At 42.5% G+C, this 15,053-nt stretch overlaps 1 protein-coding gene across 8 annotated transcripts in view; it reads left to right on the top strand.

Annotated features, from left to right (window-relative positions):
* Positions 1-991: 991 nt before the first annotated feature.
* LOC106583506 (neurofascin) overlaps positions 992-15,053 on the top strand; it is a 161,095-nt gene continuing 147,033 nt past the window's right edge. For 4 of the 8 annotated variants that reach the window (XM_045705764.1, XM_045705763.1, XM_045705761.1 and 1 more), the window contains exons 1-2: positions 993-1,197; positions 6,679-6,850. The gene's annotated coding sequence lies outside the window, so the exon portion shown is untranslated. Of the gene's footprint in view, positions 1,198-6,678; positions 6,851-15,053 lie in introns of all 8 variants that reach the window. The other 4 variants (XM_045705760.1, XM_045705757.1, XM_045705762.1 and 1 more) reach the window with 2 other exon arrangements.

The following is a 15,053-nucleotide window of genomic DNA, read 5'->3' as shown; positions in this document are numbered from 1 at the left end:
TTTCCTGAAGAGAATTTGTGCACTTGCTTCAGCTGTCTAAAGTGATTTGTATTTTACTGCGATATGTGTTAACTGTAGAATTCAAGCTGAATATAAGCTAAAGCAGTTCATTACAGTAAGAACAGGTCTCATTACTTTAGTACACTGCTATATATTTCAGCTCGCACATAAATGATTAAAAATGACAGAACTATGCCTCTGAATAATATACCATGACCAGGATTCAAACTGAATTTACCATTATACTTAAAGTTCCAAATCTCTAGGTTGTACTAAGATTGTTTAGTACTTTTGCAAGGGGTTCAAATAAAAATTAAAAAGTCTAAATATTTTATTTTTATTAGCCCGCTCGCCTCACTTAAAAAAAGGAATGTCCTTAATGTAAAAATCGAAATATATAAATACATACTGTATGTAAATATATTCTGTGTACTGGAGTTGGTTAAGTGAACTGCGTCCGTGTGATGAGTACTAAGTCATGAAGAATTGTGTTAGTTCCCACTCTCAGAGCTAAGAGCTAACAGGTCAGTGGGCTAATGTGGTCCTGAGCTGAGGAGAAGACCCAAGTTTGAAACTTGTCATATCTGTGGTTTTCTCTCTCTCCTTCGAACGCACACACACACACTCACTCACACTCACTCACTCACGCACGCACGCACTCTCTCTCTCTCACACACACACACACACACACACACACACACTGAGATGTGCCACACTGTCTTTTTGATGGAGGAGCTTTGTGAGAGATAGAATGGGTTTGGGCCAATGAGGGAACAGATATGGCTGCATGGAGTAATCCACAGCTCTCTGTCTGTAACTCAATACATATTAGTTATTCCAGAAAACAATCAAATGAAAGAAAACAATAACTCCACTGTAACTTCCACCTCTCCTTAAATAGATAGCACCGCACCAGCAGTCTTTACTGTCACCAGTCAACCTCCTTTTTCCCCCTTCCCCGCCCCTCAACACCTGTCCCGCGCTACCCACTCACATCGACCCACTGACCGGGAGCGCGCACCAGCCGAAGATGTGATTGCGGCTTCACGGATAGCGAGAGAGGGAGTCCTGTACCGCATTACACGAAATAACGAGCACAGGCACACACTTACACACATGCTACTGCAGAGCTGACACACACAGCGGAGAAAAGAGAGGGAACAGCGAAATATCTGCGGTCACGCCACTGGCACGCAGGTAAGTAAACAACAGCATTCCTCTAACAGGCTTCTAATAATAGGTCATACCTTCGCATCGGGTAGTGTCATATTGCCTAGTGGCTAACGGGTTTATGAATATTTGAAGATGTCAAGATTAATTATGCTGTGAAGGGATGCCGCCGCTTCGGTAAAGATGGTAGATGTTTTCGGTAAAGCCATCTGCAATCGTTCTTGACCGGGTGTAGCCTTCTCACGTTGCCGAGCCGAGCCTAATGCGCTGCGCATGGATGGATGATGCTGCGGTGGGTTCTTTTTTTGCTGCTCTGCGCAAATTATAAACAGGGTCAGTATACAGCCGTTTATTTCCACACACCAGTCACATTTATGTCTTTATAGGTAGTTGTGATGTTTGATACAATATTGAAGGAGACAAACTAGCAATTGAATGGTTGTCAGCATGGTTGTTTTGTTAGGCCGGCAGATGCGGGCGGGATGGCTGGTGCTGTAAATTATGCTACAGATAGGGAGGCTGACAGCACTCCTCGAAGTGAATGTGAGTGTTGTCGCAACAGAGAGTCTTTTTTGGAGGTTGGTCATGCAGAGATAATTCAGGGGATCCGTTTGGTTATCTGAATCACGTTATGTCACCAAACGAGTTACGCGCGGCCCATAGCTCTTCTATTCAGCATTCTGTTTCTGATTCTGATTCATACATCCGCCAGGCCTCTCTGTAAAGACAAATTAGCTAGGCCTACACATTTAATGGTTATAGGCCTACATTGTGGAAGAAATCAACATAACTTTAGCCGAGTTTCATTCACCTGGTGTCAGTTAGAAGTGAAGAAAACAGATAGGCTTGATCTCTTGATTTGATCTTGTTGTCTTGGGTCTGTGCGTGTGTGTATCACTACCTGGGCTGTGGCCTTATGCAAGGGCTATAGAGGGGAATATCTGTCCTCTCAGTGGCAAAGGGGCAGACGTTCCGATCTATAGTCCTTACGTAAGGCTATCAACAGGCCACAGCCCAGGTAGTGATACACTTACACACACATACACTTCTCTATCTTAACAAATGATTTGCCACTTGTCTTACAAGAAGCTAAAATGACTATTATGATTGCACACTCTACACACCAGCACTGAGACTCTTAGCAAGGAGTTACAGTCAGGGTCAGAATGGGTAATTAACAACAAACGGGTCTTAAATACATCTTGATTAATGTCTGGTAATATGTTAAGGTACAGTAAAGAAAGACCTGGCAAAGCTGCAGCTGGCTCAAAACAAAGCAGCTGGCCTTGCCCTTAAAGGGGCAATCAGCAGTTACTACATCCCTTTTTGGACTTCTAAATTAATGATATGTACACATGGATTATTATAGTTTTGCCCCACTTTGTCTCCCCAATTTTGTCATATCCAATTTTGATCCTGTGTCATCGCTGTAACTCCCCAACTGGCTCGGGAGGCGAAGGTCGGGTCATGCGTCCTCCTAAACATGGCCCGCCAACCGCTTCTTAACACCCGCCTGCTTAACACCATTCACCTGACAACCGAGGTCAGCCTGCAGGCACCAGGCCCGCCACAAGGAGTCGCTAGAGCGCGATGAACAAAGTAAAGTCCCCCCGACCAAACCCTCCCCTCACCCGGACGCCGCCGGGCCAGTTGCACGCCGCCCTATGGGACTCCTGATCACGGCCGGTTGTGATACCGCCCGGGATCAGACCCGGGTCTGTAGTGACGCCTTTAGCACTGCGATGCAGTGCCATAGACCGCTGCTCCACTTGGGAGGCCATCCCCATTGATTCTTGAAGAATATTACTTAGAAATGCGTCAACTGTTGTACCCCATCAGAACCCCAAATATACGCTTGTTTACACCAATGTTTGTAAACAAAGAAAATATAAGCAAACACTATATAGCTTCAAAACATGGTTAAAACTATAATTTTGATATCATGGATGGTCAATCCTTGCATCCATTTCTCCAGCTCCATACCTCATCTTTTTACCAGGGGCAGGGAGGCCGCTTTGTTGTTGTTTCTACTGCTGATTGCTGCTTTATCTGCACACACAGAACTATACTGAGCAAAAATATAAATGCAACAATTTCAACAATTTGACTGAGTTACAGTTCATATAAGGGAATCAGTCAATTGAAATAAATTCATGAGGCCCTAATCTATGGATTTCACATGACTGGGCAGGGGCGCAGCCATGGGTGGGCCTGGGAGGCCCACCCACTGGGGAGCCAGGTCCAGCCAATCAGAATGAGTTTTTCCCCACAAAAGAGCTTTATTACAGACAGAAATACTCCTCAGTTTCGTCAGCTGTCTGGGTGACTGGTCTCTGACAATCTCGCAGGTGAAGAAGCCAGATGTGGAGGTCCTGGGCTGGTATGGTTACATGTGGTCTGCGGTTGTGAGGCCAGTTGGACATACTGCCAAATAAAACGACATTGGAGGCTACTTATGGTAGAGAAATTAACATTAAATACTCTGGTAACAGCTCTTTTGGACATTCCTGCAGTCAGCATGCCAATTGCACGCTCCCTCAACACTTGTGTAACGGCCGTCGTTGAAATGAGACCAAGGTGCAGCGGAGGATGTGTTCATCTTGTAAGGTTTAATGACCGAATGAACACTACACAAAACGAAACCAAAAAACGACCATCCACAGTTCTGTCAGGATACAAACTAAACAGAAAACATTCACCCACAAACCCCAAAGGAAAAACAGGCTGCCTATGTATGACTCTCAATCAGCAACAATGATCTACATCTGTTCCTGATTGAGAGCCATACACGGCCGAAACAAAGAAAACCACCAACATAGAAAAAGAAACCTAGAACTCCCACCCATGTCACACCCTGGCCTAACCAAAAATAGAGAACAAAAAACCCTCTCTATGGCCAGGGCGTTACAACTTGAGACATCTATATATAACTTTTTTTATTTATTTATTGTGAATTTAAGGATACGTTTCATTTTTTACAACCAAATCTATTTTTTTTTATGTAAATGGGATGTTATAGAAGGGTCCAGACACCTTTTTTGTGATTTCACATGTTTTTGAGAAACTTACCCCAAACAGCAAATTACTTCCTCATCCTCCTTGTGTAGCCAGCCAGCCAGCCAGGTCACCCATGATATAAGTCAGTATGCGGAGTCAATCACCACCTTCCGGAGACACCTGAAACCCCACCTCTTTAAGGAATACCTGGGATAGGATTAAGTAATCCTTCTAACCCACCCACCCCCCCCCCCCACCCTCCCCCCCCCAAAAGATATAGATGTACTATTGTAAAGTGGTTGTTCCACTGGATATCATAAGGTGAATGCACCAATTTGTAAGTCGCTCTGGATAAGAGCGTCTGCTAAATTACGTAAATGTAAATGTAAGTATTCGACTTCCATCCATGTCTGTGGCCGTCGGAAGATAATGTGGAAAACGGCCACTAGGGGAAACAGTGAGCGTTGTTATGTTCATGTAGGTTTGAGTTTTGCTAAGGATTTGGGGATGGCATATGGGTGTATAAATCTGCCTCAAGTGCCAAAGGTTGCAATATAATTTTTTTTTGTGATTTTATTTTTAAAGCCTGTTCCAAACCTTAACCCTTATCTTAACCATTCAGAGTTAATAATGCCAAAGCATAAGATTTTGAGTTAATGCCTAAACTTAACCCTAACCTTAAAAATGTCCTTTATTTTGACAGTTACCTGTAGCAGCAGGCTACACAATGGAACAGCTGGATAAGGGAAATGGCTAGAGTCGCGCAAAACGGAATATACCATTGGGGATAAAGTTCGGAATGTCACAATTTCATGTGTACAACATCTAAAGACCTGCATCACTATACTGAGAGCTTTGCCTTTCTAAAAGGATGTATTTGGGTGTTTTTGGAGCCTTTGTTCAAGTTTTTTCGGGGCCCCTACACAACGAGGACGAGGAAGTGATTTGCTGTTTGGAGTAGGTTTTTCAAAAATGTGAAATCACAAAAAGGTGTCTGGAACCTTCTATAACATGCCATTTACATCATAAGATTTGGTGGTAAAAATGAAAACGTATCCTTTGATGGAGTATCTTATATTGCTCTTGTCTATTACTGTTCTGTAATCTGTCATGTATCTGTTCATCTTATGTGGACCCCAGTAAGAGTAGCTGCTGCCTATGCAGTAGCTAATGGGGATCTTAATAAACTAAATTCCCAGCAGGCAGTCTCTGGGACAGCTTAAATACAGCAGCAGAACTGGGCAGATGTCATCTGGAACTATAACTAAGACCCCCTTCACATTCACTGACTGACTGGCGTACTGACAAATTCCTATTGAATAGAATTACTAGAGGAGCATGGATTTGGACCACAATGGAGATAGCAACATTAGTAGACAGATGTTTCCCTCTATAGCCCTTACAACAGACAGACAGACGGAATAAACATGATAATATCTTTATCTAATAAGATGCCAACATTTTGCTTTTGGTCTATTAAGGAAGGATCCTGGTCTGAATTGGGACTCAGAAAGTAAGGGACTAAGGATCCTGGTCTGAACTAACTGAATTACTTAGACATCAGTCCAGTAAAAAAGTCAGGAAGAGGTTTGAGTTCAACATTATGTCTGTAGGCTAGAGAAGATTCTGTCCCCACTAATTTCGTCTGACCACATACAAAGCTTCTAGTTTTGTGCAAACATACATACAGATCCATCAGAATAAGCCTATATTCCCTGCTTTTCAACTCAACTGATCTGCTGCCATATTATTTCTGTTATGAATGAAAGATGCCAGGTTTGAATGGTAGCCAGCCACGTACTGTGAACTGGAGCTTGGCTCTCTTCTAGCTGTGGAGAGACCGTCTTTAGTTTGGGGATATGGATCTGTCATCAACCCCTTTATGGATACATTCTGTCAGTCCTTCTCTTAGCCTATAGGCTAAAAGGACACTTGCACATATGAATACACACACACACACACACACACACACACAATGCCTCGTCATGAAGGGAAATCGAACCCTTGGATTCGGATGTCGTCTGTTTGGCGGCGGGCTGTGGGTTTCCTCTGATTAACAACAGAAGGAGAGATGCGTGTGATCATTTGGAGACAGTGGCAGATGTGCTGTCAGGCTTTAAAGACATGTAAGAGTCCAAATCAATCACACGTTCCTATATGTCATGTCAGTCTATAAACTCTGTAGCAACAGTAGCTCCACTTGGTTTGTCAGAGGGCAAGGGGGAGCTAACACCTACCAAATCAATTCAGATCTATACGCATAGTGAGTAGGGACTAGGAGTTCATTTGGAATTTGGCAACTACCAGGGTCGAGTGGTTGTTGGTCTTGTGATCTCATTGTGGATGGGGATTTCTCTCTGTGTTGCAGTACACATGTTTCACCACCATTTACATTTTTTACATTTTACATTTCACATTTTAGTCATTTAGCAGACGCTCTTATCCAGAGCGACTTACAGTAGTGAATGCATACATTTCATACATTTTTTAATAATTTTTTTGTACCACCAGGTGCTGCTGTTTCATTTTCTAAACAGTGTTGTTCTCTGCTGACGTGACTGGTGTCAGAACTTCTCTAGTCTCTGTGCTGAATGGCTTTTGGATGTTGATGGCTGACATCTGACCTCGAGCAAGTCCAACATTACAGCTTTGCTCCAATTGACCCTGCTCCCCAGGGTAGTGAGTAAGTACATCCTAGATGTTTCATCACCATTACCTCACATATCCTTTGTGTTTGATTCCAATCCGAGAGTCAAATCCAGAAACTGTGTTTACCACTTACACAAGCAGGTGCCCAAACCCAGTAGCATACTGGCTGTATATGTGCTTCTTTGTTTCTGTGAGTGTACATTATGTGTGCGTTGAACATACGCCTGTCTACCCGACCATCTTATCCCAGTCCCTCACAATGTTTTTGGGCCATATGGCCTCTTTTTCAGTGATCCCCTCGTATGCTAGCATGCTGTTAGCTGATTGGAGCACTGCATTGTGGTCAGTCTTGGCCTGGCCAGGTGGTTGTGGGGAGACCTGCGGAGGTGCGCAGCGATAGGTTAATGAAATCTGCATTAGAGAACCCTGCTGTCCTCTCAGTGGCTTATCTGGCACTGTGTGTGTGTGTGTGTGTGTGTGTGTGTGTGTGTGTGTGTGTGTGTGTGTGTGTGTGTGTGTGGCTTTCCTCTCCATAGCTTAGCTGGCATTGAACTGAGCCAGAGCGCTAGAAGAACTGCAGGTTTTAATTCAGACCTTGGCACTCAAGTCTCATTCTGTAGGTCAGGAGGATACAATCTCATTCAGACACACAATGAGTTGTTTATACCAGAAAGCATGCACACATGCATGAATCAGTCATCCTATCATGAGAAACGTGTCTTTCTCTTCCCTCCCTCCTCAGAGAAAGAGAGAGAGAAGCATTGTGTGCTCTCTGCTGCTTCACATCTCTGCACGTAGCACTGCAACATTAGGACATGCATATTTATCAAGGACAAATCCGACAGAGGACTTTTCAGTTTTGATAAGGACAAAAGCAGAGCGGGAAAACTCTGTTCAGATAAGTTACTAACACATTACATGAATGCCAAATAGATTTTTCTTTTAGATACTGTGTTTAACTTATGGTTTTTACCTATTCTATTATATTCTTAAACCAAGTATTACTAAGCGCGCACCACTAACTTATAGTGTTCTATTCGGTTTTCTTTTATCCTACTTCAACATGTTAGGAGACGCATATTTTGTGTGTGCCTGTATGTGTGTATGACTCTGTGTGTGCCTGTATGTGTGTATGACTCTGTGTGTGCCTGTATGTGTGTATTGCTCTGTGTGTGTCTGTATGTGTGTATTGCTCTGTGTGTGTCTGTATGTGTGTATTGCTCTGTGTGTGCCTGTATGTGTGTATGGCTCTGTGTGTGTATTGCTCTGTGTGTGCCTGTATGTGTGTATGGCTCTGTGTGTGCCTGTATGTGTGTATGGCTCTGTGTCTGCCTGTATGTGTGTATGGCTCTGTGTGTGTATGGCTCTGTGTGTGTATGGCTCTGTGTGTGCCTGTATGTGTGTATGGCTCTGTGTGTGCCTGTATGTGTGTATGGCTCTGTGTGTATATGGCTCTGTGTGTGCCTGTATGTGTGTATGGCTCTGTGTGTGCCTGTATGTGTGTATGGCTCTGTGTGTGTGTGTATGGCTCTGTGTATGGCTCTGTGTGTGTATGGCTCTGTGTGTGCCTGTATGTGTGTATGGCTCTGTGTGTGCCTGTATGTGTGTATGGCTCTGTGTGTGCATGTATGTGTGTATGGCTCTGTGTGTGTCTGTATGTGTGTATGGCTCTGTGTGTGTGTGTATGGCTCTGTGTGTGTCTGTATGTGTGTATGGCTCTGTGTGTATGTGTCTGTATGTGTGTATGGCTCTGTGTGTATGTGTATGTATGTGTGTATGGCTCTGTGTGTGCCTGTATGTGTGTATGGCTCTGTGTGTGTCTGTATGTGTGTATGGCGCTGTATGTGTGTATGGCTCTGTGTGTGTGTGTCTGTATGTGTGTATGGCTCTGTGTGTGCCTGTATGTGTGTATGGCTCTGTGTGTGCCTGTATGTGTGTGTGTGTGTGTGTGTGTGTGTGTGTGTGTGTGTGTGTGTGTGTGTGTGTGTGTGTGTGTGTGTGTGTGTGTGTGTATGGCTCTGTGTGTGTGTGTCTGTATGTGTGTATGGCTCTGTGTGGGTCTGTGTGCTGGTTTGTTTCATTAGGCTCATGTGTAGGTAGCATCTGGTGTTCTTCAGAGAGGAAATGAGCCTATAGTGAATCCTTTATAGTTCAGCATTACTAGTCTGTCTGTAGCCTCTTGGTGAGTGCAGGAAATCTGCTACACTAGCTACTGGTACAACAATTTACACTCCATTTCTATTGAGGTTAGAAAATATTTGGAAAATGATGAAAAGTAATGTTTTTATGATGCTGTTATTCTAAAAGCACTGTTTAATAGTTTTGAATTTCATGTCAAATCAATCAATTAATCAATTAAAGAAATACCTGCTTTTTGTCTAAGGTAGTTTTGTATAAAGACATTGACCACTTTCCTCACACTTTGGTGATGTTCATCATATTTTCTAAAATATTGTGCTATTTTGTGCCAAAGCATTATTTATTTAGTCTAGGTAGGGCATTTGAATGAGAGTGATCATTCATTTCATTGTATTTATTTAGCCAGGGTAGTCATCAGCAACAATTGCCGCTGTTTTCTAGGGACTTCTGGGTTCATCAGAACACAAAGCCCTAAACCGACCTTCCTTCCTGTTGAAGTCGGAAGTTTACATACACCTTAGCCAAATACATTTAAACTCAGTTTTTCACAATTCCTGACATTTAATCCTAGTAACAATTCCCTGTCTTAGGTCAGTTCGGATCACCACTTTTTTTTAAGAATGTGAAATGTCAGAATAATAGTAGAGAGAATTATTTATTTCAGCTTTTATTTATTTCATCACGTTCCCAGTGGGTCAGAAGTTTACATACACTCAGTTGGTATTTGGTAGCATTGCCTTTAAATTGTTTAACTTGGGTCAAACATTTCAAGTAGCCTTCCACAAGCTTCCCACAATAAGTTGGGTGAATTTTCGCCCATTCCTCCTAACAGAGCTGGTTTAACTGAGTCAGGTTTGTAGGCCTCCTTGCTTGCACACACTTTTTTAGTTCTGCCCACAAATGTTCTATGAGATTGAGGTCAGGGCTTTGTGATGGCCACTCCAATACCTTGACTTTGTTGTCCTTAAGCCATTTTGCCACAACTTTGGAAGTATGCTTGGAGTCATTGTCCACTTGTGAGACCCATTTGCGACCAAGCTTTTACTTCCTGACTGATGTCTTGAGATGTTGCTTCAATATATCCACATCATTTTCCATACTCATGATTCCATCTATGTTGTGAAGTGCACCAGTCCCTCCTGCAGCAAAGCACCCCCACAACATAATGCTGCCACCCCCGTGCTTCACAGTTGGGATGGTGTTCTTCGGCTTGCAAACCTCCCCGTTTCCTCCAAACATAACGATTTTCATTATGGCCAAACAGTTGTATTTTTTTTTCATCAGACCAGAGGACATTTCTCCAAAAAGTACGATCATGTGCAGTACCTGTTTCCTTCAGCATCTTCACAAGGTCCTTTGTTGTTTTTTGTTGTTGTTCTTGGATTGATTTGCACTATTCGCACCAAAGTATGTTCATCTCTAGGAGACAGAATGCGTCTCCTTCCTGAGCGGTATGCCGGCTGCGTGGTCCCATGGTGTTTATACTTGCGTACTATTGTTTGTACAGATGAACGTGGTACCTTCAGGCGTTTGGAAATTGCTCCCAAAGATGAACCAGACTTGTGGAGGTCTCCAAAATCTTTTCTGACGTCTTGGCTGATTTCATTGATTTTCTTATGATGTCAAGCAAATAGGCACTGAGTTTTCCAAGCTGTTTAAAGGCACAGTCAACTTAGTGTATGTAAACTTCTGATACAGTGAATTATAAGTGAAGTAATCTGTCTGTAAACAATTGTTGGAAAAATGACTTGTGTCATGCACAAAGTAGATGTCCTAACTGACTTGCCAAAACTATAGTTTGTTAACAAGACATTTGTGTAGTGGTTGAAAAATTAGTTTTATTGACTCCAACCTAAGTGTATGTAAACTTCTGACTTCAACTGTGTGTGTATATATATATATATACACTATATATTATATACACTATATATTATATATATATATCTATATTATATATATATCTATATCTATATAGATAGATAGATAGATATCACCAGTAGTACATTTACTGTTAATTCCCATCATTTCTTATCTACAATGTTTGTTTGGTTACGGTAATTTCTGTTGAATGCATGAATATATTATTATTACAGTCTTACCGTTGTCATTTTAGGAGTGGTGTTGTGGAAATTCTAATCAATAATGAGGAGAGACAAGGTGAATCACCAATCAGGATATTACTTTATTCAAAATGTATTAATAACATTGATTAATTATTGCAATAATGAAGCTTGTCAACGACCCACCTGTAGGTGATTCGTTGAGAGCCCAACGAGTGGATTTGAGCCACAGCATTTTATAGCAAAATCCATTCTCCTGAATGTTCATGACAAACATTAGATGTATGGACTGGGTCACAAGGTTAGGATTCGTATGAAAGATACTTTATAATTCACAGCAAACAGTATCTGCTGTAAAGACTGTTGTCATTGTGTAGAATGCATGGTCTGGCCCCCAAAACTAGTTACTAGCTGTGCGCCAGTAGTTCAAACAGACAGCTTGGTGCATTCAACATGTCAATACCTCTCAAAAGTTCAAGTATTGATGAAGTCAATCTCTCCTCCACTTTGAGTCAGGAGAGATTGATATGAATATGCAATTTTCACCTGACCACACAACTGAACAGTAGTCCAGATGCGAGTCCAGATGCGACAAAACTAGGACCTGCCTTGTTGATAGTGCTGTTAAGGTAGAGCAGCGCTTTATTGTGGACAAACTTCTCCACATCTTAGCTACTGGTGTATCAATAAGTTTTGACATGACAATTCACAATTCAGGGTCACTGGCTCCGGAAACTCTGAGGGCCCAGAATATTTTATACAATGTTGCAAGTTTGCTAGCATGAGCTTTGGGCCGGACCAAGTAAATAGATGATTCAATGTTTCAAGTTCCTTCCAGACAGGCCATGCCTAGCCAATGTGATTTATAGGGTATTTATTTTTATCAGGATGCGGGCTGCATTGTTTTTATTTGTTGGCTTTATGTGGTCTATATTTATATATTGCCAATGGCAATATAAGTTATTTTTAGATTTGTATCATTTTAATTTATATAGAATGTTGTTTAACCACATGACATTGATTTTGAGATATGAAACTGTTCCACAAAAATGTGCACATGAAAATCATAACTGGCACACATATCAGTAGAAATTAGGGATGCACCGATATGACATTTTTGGCTGATACTGATATCCGTTATTTTCCTTGCCAAAAAGCCATAGCGATCTTTTACATTTTAGCGGCCTTTTAAGCATTCTAGTACAGTTAAATAGTTGACGCACACACACACATGGACACAGCGGTGTAAGGCACTGCATCTCAGTGCAAGAGGTGTCACTACAGTCCCTGGTTCAAATCCAGGCTGCATCACATCCGGCCGTGATTGCGAGTCCCATAAGGCGGCGCACAGTTGGCCCAGCGTTGTCCTGGTTTGGCCGGGGTAGGCTGTCATTGTAAATAGGAATTTGTTCTTACCTGACTTGCCTAGTTAAATAAAGGTACCACACACATCACACCACACCACACTGACCAAAAAGTTATTTTGTTGGGAATTATGAATGTCCCCATTACCAGCAAAACATAATCAAAACATTCATATCTTTCACTTACTTGCTGTGTTTCGTTGTTCATTTGTTCAGTCGGTTCATCTTGTCCAGCTGTGTATGTAAAATTTCAGGTAAACCCTCTTTCTTGTCTGCATCGAAGTAGCGGCCCTTGTACCTAGCATGGAGCATGGTGGCGACACAGTAAAGAGGCTCAGAGAGAATGCCACCGAATCGCTTGTTCACAGCCTCAAGTACTTTTGTAAGTTTTAACCCCACAGTGTCTGCAGTTTTGTTGAGCAGGCGTCGCAATGCCATGACAGTGGGTATCACGTCTGCTGCAGACACAGTTGATTAGCTTATTTCTCCAGTCAGTTGTTCGAATGGCGCTAGGAGTGTTCATGTTTCCAAGTTTCAAACATGTTCTCAAATGCCATTGGAATGGCAGCAGCGGTATGACAACGAGCACATTCTTGAGCATGCAATACAGCTTTCCTCAGTACGAAATCCTCGTTGACCCACTGTGCTGTCAGACTCAGCATGCTCCTGGGCTGACATCGCCAAATGTCAGTCGTGAAGCTAATAGCAGTGACGCCCGTAGCTCATAGATGTACTGTACGTTTCAACAATACTGTGTAACTCCAGTAGGACAACATCTGAAAATAGTGTGTACCGGGGCTCGACCAGTCGGCGAAAGCCAACATCATCCACGACAGAGGACGGTTGATTGTCAAGGGAAATTAATTCCATTGTCTTGGTGTTAATGGATTTCACCTTTTGAGTTGTCTCGCTGAAATGTTCTTACTCTTTCAAATGACTGCTGGACTTAAACTTGTTTAGTTGTTGGAAGTGTGCGCTTAGTATTTTTCTGCTTTTGTTATATGTAGCGCTGTATTTTTCACGGCGTCATTACGTCATCTACCTACGTTATATAGGTATGCTCGTCAGCTTTGACATCGGTTTTGCACATCGGCATTAAAATAGACATCGGGCCAATGTTGGCATTTTTTGCTATCGGCCGATTCCGATATGCTCACCGATATATCGTGCATCCCTAGTAGAAATGGTAGGACTTGGAAAGGATAACTTGGATCTCCAAATGGAAAAGTTTGTTGACTGCTGGTGTAGCCAATTATCGGCAACTTCAGGAGCGTAACGGCAGAATCCACGAAGGCCAGCGGCAGCGGAGGACGAGGGTCGGGAACAGGTTTCTTTTCTTCAGGTTAGGCTATATTGATCTCTGGCTCCCTCTTTTTAGTAATTTGTGTCTTCATTTTTAATCACAATGCTTAAAGCATCAGACAAGCTCAGTAGCCTACACATAGTTGATTTTATAAAAATGTATGGTGTGTCTATATATGAAAAAATACACGTTTGAAATTTTTGACCAATCCATTGAGGCTCATTGTGTAGACAGAGTGGCTGTGTAATGTCTTTAAAGATGCATTTAGATTCTATTGGAGTGCACGCACCCACACACCATCAACTGTCGTGTCACGCTTGGTCTGGCTCTCAGCAGGACTGTGTTATTTAACCCAGTATGTGAGTGTTACGAGTTGCGACTCTCCCCACAATATACACACAATACTCAGACAAGGAACACAATACATTTATCTCACAGTACTGATGTGAAATGATGCAAAAACAATGATAGAGAATGAATTTGATTCTTTCGGAAACCATGAGCATAGTCAGAGATGGAGTTTTGTGTTTATTATGGATCCCCATGGAGTTGGGAGAGCATGTCACTTGCACTGCCAGGGTTGTGCTTTTGATTCCCGGGAGATTGTGTGTGTTTAGTGTTTTATTAGGATCCCCATTAACTGCTAGTAACAGAGCAGCTAGTCTTCCTGGGGTCCACACAAAACATGACATGATACAAAATCTCAATAGACAATAACAACTCAAGGACAGAACTACATAAATGTAAAATAAGAATACACACTTTTATACACTTAGGCTACTGTATATCTGTATATATACTGTATATGTTTATGTGTGTGTGTGTTTGTGTGTGTAACCATCACTCTCCAGCTGACAGGGACAAACGCGACAGACTCGTGTAACAATGAGAGAAATTAAAGAGGAACGAGAGAGAGAGAGACTGTGGTCTGTCACCACACACATCTTGTACTAGTGGCTCCTTCCATCTCTCTCCCCTGTCACCAACTCTCCACACACCTACTGTCTCCCTTCTTCTCCTTTACACCTCTTTCTCCATCCATCCATCCATCCATCCACCATCTCGCTCTTACACACACACACACACACACACACACACACACATTCTCTCTCTTCCTCTCTCTTTCTCTCACATTCTGCACCTTTGCAGTTTGTCACCATCTACATTCCCCATACCTTTCCCTCCCTCTCTCTCTCCATCCCCCTCCCCACTTCTCCCGCTCGCATCTCTTCTCCTGGCAGATGGACAGTGGTGAAGAGGGGTGAGGTTGTCTCTGTGGGGTTTGAGGGGAGTGAGGTGGGGGACATTGGGGTCTTTTGATATTCAAACTGGCCCTCTGCTGTCCTCAGGGGACCTACTATTGTCTCCATT

Source organism: Salmo salar, chromosome ssa22 (assembly GCF_905237065.1).
Source record: "Salmo salar chromosome ssa22, Ssal_v3.1, whole genome shotgun sequence".
NCBI lineage: Eukaryota > Metazoa > Chordata > Actinopteri > Salmoniformes > Salmonidae > Salmo > Salmo salar.
This window is presented reverse-complemented; position numbering and strand designations above follow the sequence as displayed.